The sequence below is a fragment of the Solanum lycopersicum genome, chromosome 11, assembly GCF_036512215.1.
Source record: "Solanum lycopersicum chromosome 11, SLM_r2.1".
Classification (NCBI taxonomy): domain Eukaryota; kingdom Viridiplantae; phylum Streptophyta; class Magnoliopsida; order Solanales; family Solanaceae; genus Solanum; species Solanum lycopersicum.
This window is the reverse complement of record NC_090810.1, coordinates 44,011,651-44,024,548: the sequence shown is the minus strand read 5'-3', so window position 1 is coordinate 44,024,548 and position 12,898 is coordinate 44,011,651. Positions and strand designations below refer to the sequence as shown.

Below are 12,898 nucleotides of genomic sequence, written 5' to 3'. Positions count from 1 at the left end.
GTCTATTTATTATTTTTTCTCTATTTTGTTCTTTTATTTATGTGGTCATACCACAAAATTCATTTCTTATTGCTAATTCATATTTATCTAGTATATCTATATTTATTTATTTCGTCTATTTCTAGATTTTCATTTAATTTTTGTTTCATCTTATTTATCTCATTAGTTAATTCAAGTTCTTTATCTTTTTCTTCCTGTTTCTCTTTTTGTTTGGTTTCATATAATAATTTTAGCTTAGCCAATTCTTTTTCTAATTCGTCACGACCCAAAAATGGACGTAATGGCACTCGTCTTATCCCACTAAGACAAGTAAGCCTAAAACTCAACTATTACAATAAAAATGCAGAAAAATTACTATCAACTTACATTATACCCCAAAAGCTGGTTGTCACGTGTAAAAGCCTCTAAAGTATTACAATTGGATCAAAAGAAAATATAAGTCTCATATGATGTTGTTTCTAGAGTAGAACAAAATCATAAACAAGAGTAAGGAGCGATGCTGAGATGATCAACAACTACCTCACAAAATCTCTAAGAAGCCTCGAAAAAGAAGAGAATATATCATAAAAGTCCGGGCTAGTAACCTACAAAAAATTGTAGAAGCAAGGGGTGAGTACCAAACCACACAGTACTCAGCAAGTAAACCTCTAAACACAAGCTAAGGGGGCGAAATACAGGTACTCTTACCACCCCCAACCAAACCTGCACAACTACAACCTGCATAAACATCAGCCCAACCTAACAACTCACAGTTTACATAGAACATAAATCAACAAAAACATTTAGACAAATTACATATGCTCCACAACAACACTTTAACAAATTATATATCCTCAATAACAAGCTTAGTATTCAACAATCACAAGTTCCACAAAAAAAGGCAATCACTAGATCAGCAAAATACAATATCAAGTTCACTAATGATAAGTATGTGCAATGTAATGAAATGCAATGTCAAGTATAATGATGCATGTCTGACCTAGTGATACACACCCGCTGTCTCTCAGTCCGGAACCCATGGGGGACATATCTGTCCATGCATATGTCACGGCGCACGACACGACCCTCGATAATAGTAACCATCGCGGCGCGCGATACGTCCCTCGAAATATAGTATCCATCGCGGCGCACAATACGTCCCTCGAAATGGTACATCCTCTTTAAGTTCTCATTCTTTCTCAATGCACATAGCACTTGTCACAACCAATGCCTCAGAATAATGCAGATTACAAGTTCACACAAATAATGAGGAGAGAACCATTTTCATAACATCGCACACTTCACAACCACACAAACATGAAGTCACATCAACAATGATTCAACAAGCCTTTAACCCTTTCTCAACACATCACACATAAACAATTAATCACATTGCCTTTTTTTATCCCTTTTTTTTTTCATCATTAGAATTAATAAATGTGGACAAGTTAATCCATCACCAATCCCGTTACTCCCAAACATATACCACAAGAAAATACACGCATTTCATACACTTAACAAGATTTTAGAAATCCACTTACCTCAAGTAGTCGAACATCACTCCAGGACTTGAGTCTTGCCTTTTCTTTAGACTTCCAAATAAATTCAATCTATTCAAATGTGTAATCACCATAAGACTCCAAACTAAAAACACCCATATGCTATATGTCAAGATTAGACCCAAAAACCGTATCAATTTATAATCAAGTCCTAATCTTGATGTCAATTAAAATTTAAACTCCTTCAAGTTCTTTTCAGAATTTCAAGCCTAGGGTTAAGCATCAATATCTCCAAATAACATAAATTTAATGATCTTCATATACTACCATACACCCACTATTTAATTATATATCTTTATATATATCAAAATTTGAATCATAATATAATAAATAAATAATCAAGTAATACCCTATATTAGTCGCGTACCTGGAACCAAAATTTTCCAAACTAACATATTTCTTTGTTTCAATTATAAGCACTAATTCATGTGCCACTGATGCACATTAATTTAATTCCCATTTTTTTCTTATCTCCTTTTTGTTTCACTATCTTATATTATAATATTATTAATAATAATATAACCTATAACTATATACTTTAATAGATCAACTGAAACATTACCTGATGTGCAGAAGTCAAGTTCTATGCCGGCGGCCGGTTTGCACAGGTTTGTGTTTCTTCTTCCCTTTCTTTTTTTTCCTAAAATAAATATATACTAAAAGTTATAAATTTTACTAACTTAATTTAATTATATGGAACAAATGGTATAAGATCTTAAATAAATGATATTTTAGTCCATTAACTATCAATTAAGTCAATTATCCATAATTACCCATCAAATAATTAACTAAAGTCAATGAATAGTTTAAAATTATCAAAAATAACTTTCGGGGTCTTTACGTTATCCACCACTAAAAATCATGTTCGTCCTTGAACATAAAGAAGAAGAACTAAGAGTAATTGATATTACCAAAAGCCTTAGTTATGACCTAACAGTCAGTGTTCATCTCTCTAAGTGAGCTCATCCTTAAAATCATTCCATCCAAATCAACTACTAACAATTGAACTTTTAAACAAACTTTGTAATATCTATAAATTAAGAGTGATTATCAAGTCAGAAACTAACTCATGAACCCAATCTAAAGTGAGACTCATTGGACCATAACACAACCATCATGACGAATTTTTTCTTACATAACCAAGAATGACTTCTGAATCAATACTGGCTACAACCAGAAGTGGACCTTAACCAACCATGAAACACTCATAATGCCCAAATCATTACAGATCTTTTCAAAATTCTTTGCTCAAAGCGTCATCATTTCCCGAGCTTAAGTTATAGGAATTTGACCTTTAGGCATCATATATTCATCAAGGGAGATTCAAGCTTATCTAACGCAAAGAAGAACAAAATAAAGTAATAATCCAACAAACAATACACTCCAAAATGCAAAATCTCTAATAACACTTTCACATAACCGTAAACATTTCATGGAAGCTCTTCCATAAGTTCTCATAAGCAAGGTCGTGTAGGTAGATAGAGTGGTATATTTTAACTATCTCAAACAACATCAAATCTATCATAATTGAAATAACCAAGTCTACCTAAAGAACATATTCTATCAAGAGGATATAAATGATCGGTACATCCGATCCACCACTAGAAATACACCTATAGATGTGAAACACGTACGTGAATCATACTAAAACCATGCCCACAACGAAGAAGGTTATCATATAAGAATATATAGAAGAAAGCTCAAATAACACAATATACTCTTTTCACAGTGTCCATATTAATAAAACTCCCTTCATCTGACTCAATCTCTCTATTTTTAGCCACCCACAACCAATCAATTTGATCTCCATAACAATATTACAAATACTTAATTCATCAACTCCCACATACTTCTCACAGTATCTAACTGAAGCTAACACTCTAAATGCCAACATCTTAACTACACTATGAAAGTCTTTCTTGTAAATCCATTGTCACGTCTAAAAATTTCAAAATATGACTCTAAGTCACACCCAAGACTGATAGCACTAATTTCAAATCTAATGTAATTTTCCGTCAAGGTATGATAATTGAATCACACTAAATGTCAACTTCACACAAACTTTCAAATACTATTTCGCAACTACCATTAATACCATCATGTACCTCTCTCATGCCAAAACTCAAAGAAATTCTTGGTCACCCCAATAATTTTGTATAGTATAAGCTCAAAATCCCTACTCACCATCAAATACCTATGTGACGCATCATAACAGTTTATGTTATAAAAAAAATAGTAGTTTCAATCTCCTCAAAATTCGCTATAACCCTGCAATATTATAGGTCTATACTGTCGCATACCCATAAAAAGTCATCTACCACTAAATAATGTAGCCCCACATAACAACACATAATCTTATAGACCTCACATTTTTTTTCACCCAAATCAAAAACCCAATATTCATAAAAATTGCTGATAAATTCCTAGTGAGTCCATACTGAACCAGTTCACATCCATAGTCATATTATAACTTATTTATGAAAATCCGTACATCCTTTAATTTCAAACCAAGACTCTATATTACGGGTCTTATTCCTTCACATCTCTTAAATTCTTTTGATGACGCAAATTTTATACCTTAAACTCTTCAATACACCAGATTTTTGTTGTTTCACTGACTTGCTTATCAATCTTATCATTTGATCAACATCCTATATACTGTAAACCAACTCCTTTAGAGAAATAATTCCTTAGGCCTTTAAAATCAAAAGTGACAAACTCTACGATCCAAACCTTGTACGTGTTCTTTTAAAATTCTCAATAACTGATGCACTCGATCAATTCTTACCTTACTTATTCATACTTTGACAAAGAACACTACCTAAAACCTAAATTCACCATGAAAAACTTGAAATTTGAACCCAACTATGTAAACCCAATCCCTTTATCTATCAACATTAACTCATACCTTGAAATATATTTTTCCCTTATGAATTCACGTATCTTAGCTTATCATTGGTTGTCTCTCTATCGATCTTATGATATGCACCACTAAAAATTCAACCATACTTGTTATCAAACTCAAAATCACAAAAGAATTTATATTTTTACTCGAGTTGAACATATGTACACTGCTTTCTCAAGTATTATCCAATAATTTTTTACCAATCTAATGAACTCGTGAAACTATTACCATAACCAAAGCAAAACGGATTAAATCACACATCTCTGAACCCAATTCTCAATTCCTTTTAATATACCTCTTTAGCCTTGTAATAAGAAAAAATATTCATGCTCTCAGTTCTTTCTAAAAGGTAAACTACATCCCGCTATCCTTGTTATTATGACTTTAGCTCTTTTCAATTCTATTAGAGAGACATCCCAACTCCTCATAAAATTTATCATAAAATCACACTACTTATCAAATAGTAGCAACCATTATTTTACATACTAAAAAGTCATCATTACCATACAAAACCCTTTTACCCAACAGACCTTATTATATAATTGCATTCCAACCATGATTCATTAATATAAAACCTTATTATCATCATACCTAGTTAGCCCTTTCCATTACCACGAATTCAACCTCACCATCAACATGACATTTCAAACCTAGCTATGCTAATCATCCACGGGACTTTCTTAATTTATACACATTTTCTTACTAAAAAATCTCCAATTTCATTCACCCAAGTATACTCACTAAGACCCTTTTTTTCACTAATAAACTTGTCATTCTGGTATCTATCCATTTTTTTGGACCTTAAGACGAAATCACCAGTCCTTATTTAGAACTCTCGAGATACACTTTTTAACTTAACACATTAATACCGTATCAAAAATCCACCATTAAAATCTTCCTTATACACACGCTTAACCCATTCATTCGTAGTAACAAGCTAGTTGGTTTCTCAAATTTGAATGCAACATCAAATCTTACTCTATGAGCATGTGATAAAATTGATAATTCCTTAAATAGTTAGTATTAACACTTAACAATCAATGTATCTGTTTTCATATAACAGTAGTACCACATCGTGAAAAACTGTTAGATCCACCACTAGAACACATCATATCTACCGAAAAGTCCGTACCCAAATAGCCCACACATTTCTACCTATCGAATGACTTTAAAATATTATCAAATTCGCTCTCATATCTAGCCCAAGCTATGTGTATTCTTTCATAGGGCAGGTTGATAACAAAAGTAATAAAATATATACTTCTAACCAAGTACCTATCAGTACCATTGGTATAGTCATATCATGACCTTTTTTGATATACACTCAATCTATGAAACCACAAAAGAGATTCTGACCTCAATTGGTGCAACATCATTCACTAAGCGGCCCATTAATGTTATGCAAATTATATCAACTATAATTTTTCTCAAGATTACACTATTCATTATCTAGTCAACTCTTTAAACATTTAACTTCTTATTGTCAAACCACTCCAGATATTGCTTATACCACATAAGTACTATTTTTTTACTATAGTAACTAACCTTACTCAACCCCTTCAAATAGGATCACATATTCCTTTCATAAATATATTATTTCCACCTTAATACAAGATTTAATTAAAATCCAACCCATACACGACACACACATTATTAATATGAGGAACTACGCACGAGTCATCACATAAATGAGAGTGAATGTAGTGAAGCGATAAGAATCAAAACGGCATCAAGTACGCACGATAGAGATCCAAGAAGTGAAGATTCTTCCTAAAAGTCACTGTAGCCTCTCGAAGATAAGTACAGACGTCTCAATTCCTATCCTCAAGACTCTATTTAGACTCGACTTGTATACACGTGAGACCTATGAACCTTGGGCTCTGTATCATTTGTCACGATCCAAGAATGGACGTGTTGGTACTCGTCTTATCCCACCAAGACAAGTAAGACTAAAACTCAACTACTACAATAAAAATACAGAAAATTTACTATTAACTTACATTATACCCCAAACTTGGTTGTCACGTGTACAAGCCTCTAAAATATTACAATTGGATCAAAAGAAAATATAATTCTCATATGATATTGTTTCTAGAGTAGAACAAAATCATAAACAAGAGTAAGGAGGGATGCTGAGATGATCAACAACTACCTCACAAAATCTCCAAGAAGCCTCGGAAAAGAAGAGTATATATCATAAAAGTCCGGGCTGGTAACCTACAAAAAATTATAGAAGCAAGGGGTGAGTACCAAACCACACGGTACTCAGCAAGTAAACCTCTAAACACAAGCTAAGGGGGTGAAATACGGTACTCCTACCACCCCCAACCAAACCTCCACAACTACAACCTGCATAAACATCAGCCCAACCTAACAACTCACAGTTTACATAGAACGTAAATCAACAAAAACATTTAGACAAATTACATATCCTCTACAACAACCACTTTAACAAATTATATATCCTCAATAACAAGCTTAGTATTCAACAATCACAAGTTCCGCAAAAAAAGGCAATCACTAGATCAGCAAAACATAATATCAAGTTCACTAATGATAAGTATGTGCAATGTAATGAAATGCAATGTCAAGTATAATGATGCATGTCTGACCTAGTGATACACACCCGCTGTCTCTCAGTCCGGGACCCATGGGGGACAAATCTGTCCATGTATTTGTCGCGGCGAACGACACGACCCTCGATAATAGTAACCATCGCGGTGCGTGATACATCCCTCGAAATATAGTATCCATCGCGGCGCGTGATACGTCCCTTGATATGGTACATCCTCTTTAAGTTCTCAATCTTTCTCAATGCACATAACACTTATCATAACCAATGCCTCAGAATAATGCAGATTACAAGTTCACACAAATAATGAGGAGAGAATTATTTTCATAACATCGTACACTTCACAACCACACAAACATGAAGTAACATCAACAATTATTCAACAAGCCTTTAACCCTTTCTCAACACATCGCACATAAACAATTGATCACATTGCCTTTTGTTATCCCTTTTTTTTCAATCATTAAAATTAATCAATGTGGACAAGTTAACCCATCACCAATCTCGTTACTCCAAAACATATACCACAAGAAAATGCACGCATTTCATATACTTAACAAGAGTTTAGAAATCCACTTGCCTCAAGTAGTTGAACATCACTCCAGGACTTAAGTCTTGCCTTTTTTTTAGACTTCCAAATAAATGCAATATATTCAAATGTGTAATCACCATAAGATTCCAAACTAAAAACACCCATATGCTATATGTCAAGATTAGACCCAAAAACCTAATCAATTTATAATCAAGTCCTAATCTTGATGTCAATTAATATTTAAACTCCTTCAAGTTCTTTTCCAAATTTCAAGCCTAGGGTTAAGCATCAATATCTCCAAATAACATAAATTTAATGATCTTCATATACTACCATACACCCACTATTTAATTATATATCTTTATATATATCAATACTTGAATCATAATATAATAAATAAATAATCAAGTAATACCCTATATTAGTCGCGTACCTGGAACCAAATTTTTCCAAACTAACATATTTCTTTGTTTCAATTATAAGCACTAATTCATGTGCCGCTGATGCACATTAATTTAATTCCCATTTTTTCTTATGTCCTTTTTGTTTCACTATCTTATATTATAATATTATTAATAATAACATTACCGATAACTATATACTTTAATAGATCAACTAAAACATTACCTGATGTGCAGAAGTCAAGTTCTATGCCGGCGGCCGGTTTGCATAGGTTAGTGTTTCTTCTTCCCTTTCTTTTTTTTCAAAAATAAATATATACTAAAAGTGATAAATTTTACTAACTTAATTTAATTATATGGAACAAATGGTATAATATCTTAAATAAATGATATTTTAGTCCATTAACTACCAATTTAGTCAATTATCCACAATTACCTATCAAATAATTAACTAAAGTCAATGAATAGTTCAAAATTATCAAAAAATAACTTTCGGGGTCATTACACTTATTCTTGTATTTTTTATTTCTTCTAGATGTCGTACTTCTTGCTTTGCTTGCATTCTTATTATTTCAATTTCGTTTGATTTATCTACTTCTTCATTTTCTTTTGTTATTCTTATCATAGCTGTTAGACTATCTTCTAATTTCGTTGTTTCTTTTTCTAACATTAAATATAAGTTATTTCCAAAAAAAATTTATATCTTCTTCCTAAATTTGAAAATATTATTTTTATTGTTAGTCCATCTTGGTTTTCATATGTCTTTTTGTCTACTGCAAATTCTTCTTTATTCATTATAGTTTATAAATTATATTATGTTGTAACCTATATTCAAAGAAATCTATTTGTATTTCTAACATAAATATAACTTTTCTTTGTGCTAATATTGATTTTTTACATACTCCTGCTTACATATTTTCTTCTAATCTTTCTTTCCTATGTTGTAGTTCTTGTCTTTTTCACCTATATTTTCTTCTAATCATAGTCTAGGCATACCTATTTGCAGAATATTTCTGTAGCAAACTTTCTAAAGATGGCTATTATAACATTATTAAAACATGATAAATAATTATAATTAACAAGAGATTATCAGAAATAAATTAATTTAGCTACTCATGATCTTAAATGAGTATACATGCTTCTGTAGATTTGTTGATTCATCTTTGTTTTCCATAACTTATCTTTGTTAACTACCTCTGATACCAATTTTAGGGTGGAAGCGGATTTCAGAAGAGAGAGTAAGGAAGAGAATCAATTGGAAGTAGCCTTTTCCATAATTCATGTGCTTGTACCTGCAACATTAGCAACGTTATGGGTTTTAAGGAGTTTCCCAACGTCTCCTTTTATCTCTGAAAGTTTACCGTCTACCGAACGACGTAGCTCCGCATTTTTACAGTCATGCTATTGACTTATATTAGCTTTAGACTTCAAGTTATCAATTTTAGGGTGGAAGCGGATTTCAGAAGAGAGAGTGAAGAAGAGAATTAATTGGAAGTAGTCTTTTCCATTATTCCTGTGCTTGTACCTGCAACATTAGAAACATTATGGGTTTTAAGGAGTTTCCCAACGTCTCCTTTTATCTCTGCCTGTTTTCCGTCTGCCGAACGACGTAGCTCCGCATTTTTACAGTTATGCTGCTGACTTATATTAGCTTTAGACTTCAGGTTATCTTCATTAGTCTGTAGCTTTTGTATCTCATTATCCATTCTGTCCACTTTGGTACAAAGTGTAGTAATGGTTGTTGTATCTTTTGTAGCTTTAGACTTCAGGTTATCTCATTAGCTTTTGTAGCTTTTGTATCTCATTATCAAGACAAAGCTTACTCAAACTGAGGACAAAAATGAACATACAATTGAAGAGCTATTCAAAGCCATTACTACACTTTGTACCAATGTGGACAGAATGGATAATGAGATACAAAAGCTACAGACTAATGAAGATAACCTGAAGTCTAAACCTAATATATGTCAGCAGCATGGCTGTAAAAATGCGGAGCTACGTCGTTCGGCAGACGGAAAACAGCCAGAGATAAAAGGAGACGTTGGGAAACTCCTTAAAACCCATAACGTTGCTAATGTTACAGGTTCAAGCACAGGAATTATGGAAAAAGCTACACCAAAAAATACAAATCTAAGTAGCCTATTTACAATGCCATTTATTCCAAAAGTACAAATGATAGATACCCCAACACCACAAACATCTACATATGCAGCCAGCTTGCATAAAGAAAAGAAAACATATAACCATATTTCCCAAGCTTATATTGAAAATCTATATAAAATACAAAACTTTTTAAACCTCAAACCTAGATCTACCACAACTACAGAAAAAACCCAAGACTATTTAACCCAGAAATTACAAGGTTATAATAAACTAATTGCACAGCCAAAAATAAATCCCAATCTAGTTAAGATTTGTTACAATTATGGATTATTAAATACAGTTTACACATATACAGGAGAAGAAATAAGTGGAATCCCAGAGGTCCACAAATCGTTTTTAATATATAAAAAAATAACAAAAGGAAATTTATTTTTATAAGATTCTATACAGCACCAGCTGAAATACTCTACGACAAGATAAAACCGATGATCCAAATAGTAAAAATTGGATTAACCCGGGAGATGATAATACCAGAATATATAGGACAACAATCGGAAAACTCAAAAGTTGAGATACCAGTTTTTATGCGAACAAAAGAATAATTGGGTTATCAAGTATTATACAAGAGTAAGGCAACAATTATTTACAAGGAAATACTATATAGAGCTATTATTCCAGAGATCATTTGATTATATATGCCAATTCATGGGAGATAAGACAAGCATATATGGAGGAAGTCCAAAAATGGATTTTATCCTTATTAAAACCCGAAGCCACTCCAACAACCAGAGCAATAAAAAAAGATTTATCTCTGAAGAATTATTGACAAGATACTGCAAGTTAATTGGACATAAATATCCAGATCATATATGTTCAAAGTGTAATGAAGGTGATGATATAATCCTGAAGTACAATTAAAATAAAGTTGTAAAGTAATAATAGTATTGTCGGCGATTATATAAAGTATTCGGCCATAATATAAAGTGTTTTTATTTTTTAGTGACGGCCAGATAAAGTAAAGGTCATTATATGTAAAGTATTTTGTTTGTTAGTGTCAGCCAAAGAAAATTAGGCCATGTGTAAAACTTTATTAAAGTAGTGTCGGCCACTTATATTGGCCAAGCATGTAAGTTTGATTGTATAAATAGAGGGTTTTTCCCTCATAATAAAGGCAGGCTACTTCCAATTAATTCTCTTCTTCACTCTCTCTTCTGAAATTCGCTTCCATTCTAAAATTGGTATCAGAGCTAGTTAACAAAGATAAGCTATGGAAAACAAAGATGAATCAACAAATCTACAGAAGCAAGTATACTCATTTAAGATCATGAGTAGCTAAATTAATTTATTCCTGATAATCTCTTGTTAATTATAATTATTTATCATGTTTCAATGTCACGACCCAAAACCGGGCCGCGACTGGCACCCACACTTACCCTCCTATGTGAGCGAACCAACCAATCTAAATCTTAACATTTCAATATAATATCAACAGTAAATAATGCGGAAGACTTAAACTCATTAAATAAAGACCAATTCATTAACTTCTAAAATTCAACATCTATTATTACCCAAATTCTGGAAGTCATCATCACAAGAACATCTATGATCGAATTACTAAACTAAGAGTATTCTAAAAGCTAAAACAAGTAAAAGCTAGTCCATGCCGGAACTTCAAGGCATCAAGACATGAGGAAGAAGATCCAGTCCAAGCTAGAAGCATAAGCTCATCCTGAAGATCCGATGTGACGAAGACTGGCAAGAATTGCGGTTGAGTTGAAGATGACGGTACGTTTGCTGCACTCCACAAATAAACAAGAAGAAGACATAAAAGTAGGGGGTAAGTACAAACACAAGTACTGAGTAGGTATCATCGGCCAACTCAAAATAGAAAACAGTATATATATTAAGCAATATCATAAAATCAACTAATATCCTTAGCATGCAACATTTACAATTACTATTACCCTTGGTTACAACACCAAGCTCATTAATAAGGACTCACGCCTCATCATCATACTCATTTGGGAATTAGGTTCATTAGATTGAGTATATTAACATCTTTCAAGATTCATTATCTTTATTCCTCTTGTTTCGGTACGTGACACCCCGCTCCTCATATACTATCCTGGTGTCAAAACGTGACACTCCGATCCTCATTCTATCCTGGTGTTGGAACGTGACACCCGATCCATATTCTATCCTGGTACCGGAACGTGGCACCCGATCCATATACTATCCTGGTGTCGGCACGTGACACTCCGATCCTCATATACTATCCTGGTACCGGAACGTGGCACCCGATCCATATACTATCCTGGTGTCGGAACGTGACACTCCGATCCTCATATACTATCCTGGTATCGGAACGTGGCACCCGATCCATATACTATCCTAGTACCGAAACTTGGCACCCGATCCCTTAATCTCACTACTTTCGTTCATCAAGCCTTCCTTTATACCAAGGCGTCATCATTAACAAAGTAGATTAGGGTTTCTTTTTCAAGATTTAGGATTCAATAGCTTCATCATGCTTATTTTATCACAATTACATAATCACATTCATGCAAGCATACAATTAAGCATATAGAAGGGTTTACAATACTACCCATACATATAATTCGCTATTAAGAGTTTACTACGAATAGTATAAAAACCATAACCTACCTCCACCGAAGATTCGTGATCGAGCAAGCAGTTTCCCAAGCTTTGTTTCTCTCTTCCTCGTTCGATTCTCCCTCTCTTTCTTGTTCTTTCTATTTTTCTTTATTCAAACCCTCTTTCTTTTACCCTAATTAGTATATAATTAAGTATAAAAGATGACAATAATAACCCACTAATTAACTTAAG

At 33.0% G+C, this 12,898-nt stretch overlaps 1 long non-coding RNA gene across 1 annotated transcript; it reads right to left on the bottom strand.

The window, feature by feature from the left end:
* Positions 1–341: 341 nt before the first annotated feature.
* Positions 342–2,191, bottom strand: LOC138339569 (uncharacterized). Its single transcript, XR_011212414.1, has 3 exons — positions 2,101–2,191; positions 1,521–1,589; positions 342–584 (listed from the first exon to the last, which is right to left on the bottom strand). It is a non-coding gene; the product is annotated as an uncharacterized lncRNA (long non-coding RNA).
* Positions 2,192–12,898: the final 10,707 nt, after the last annotated feature.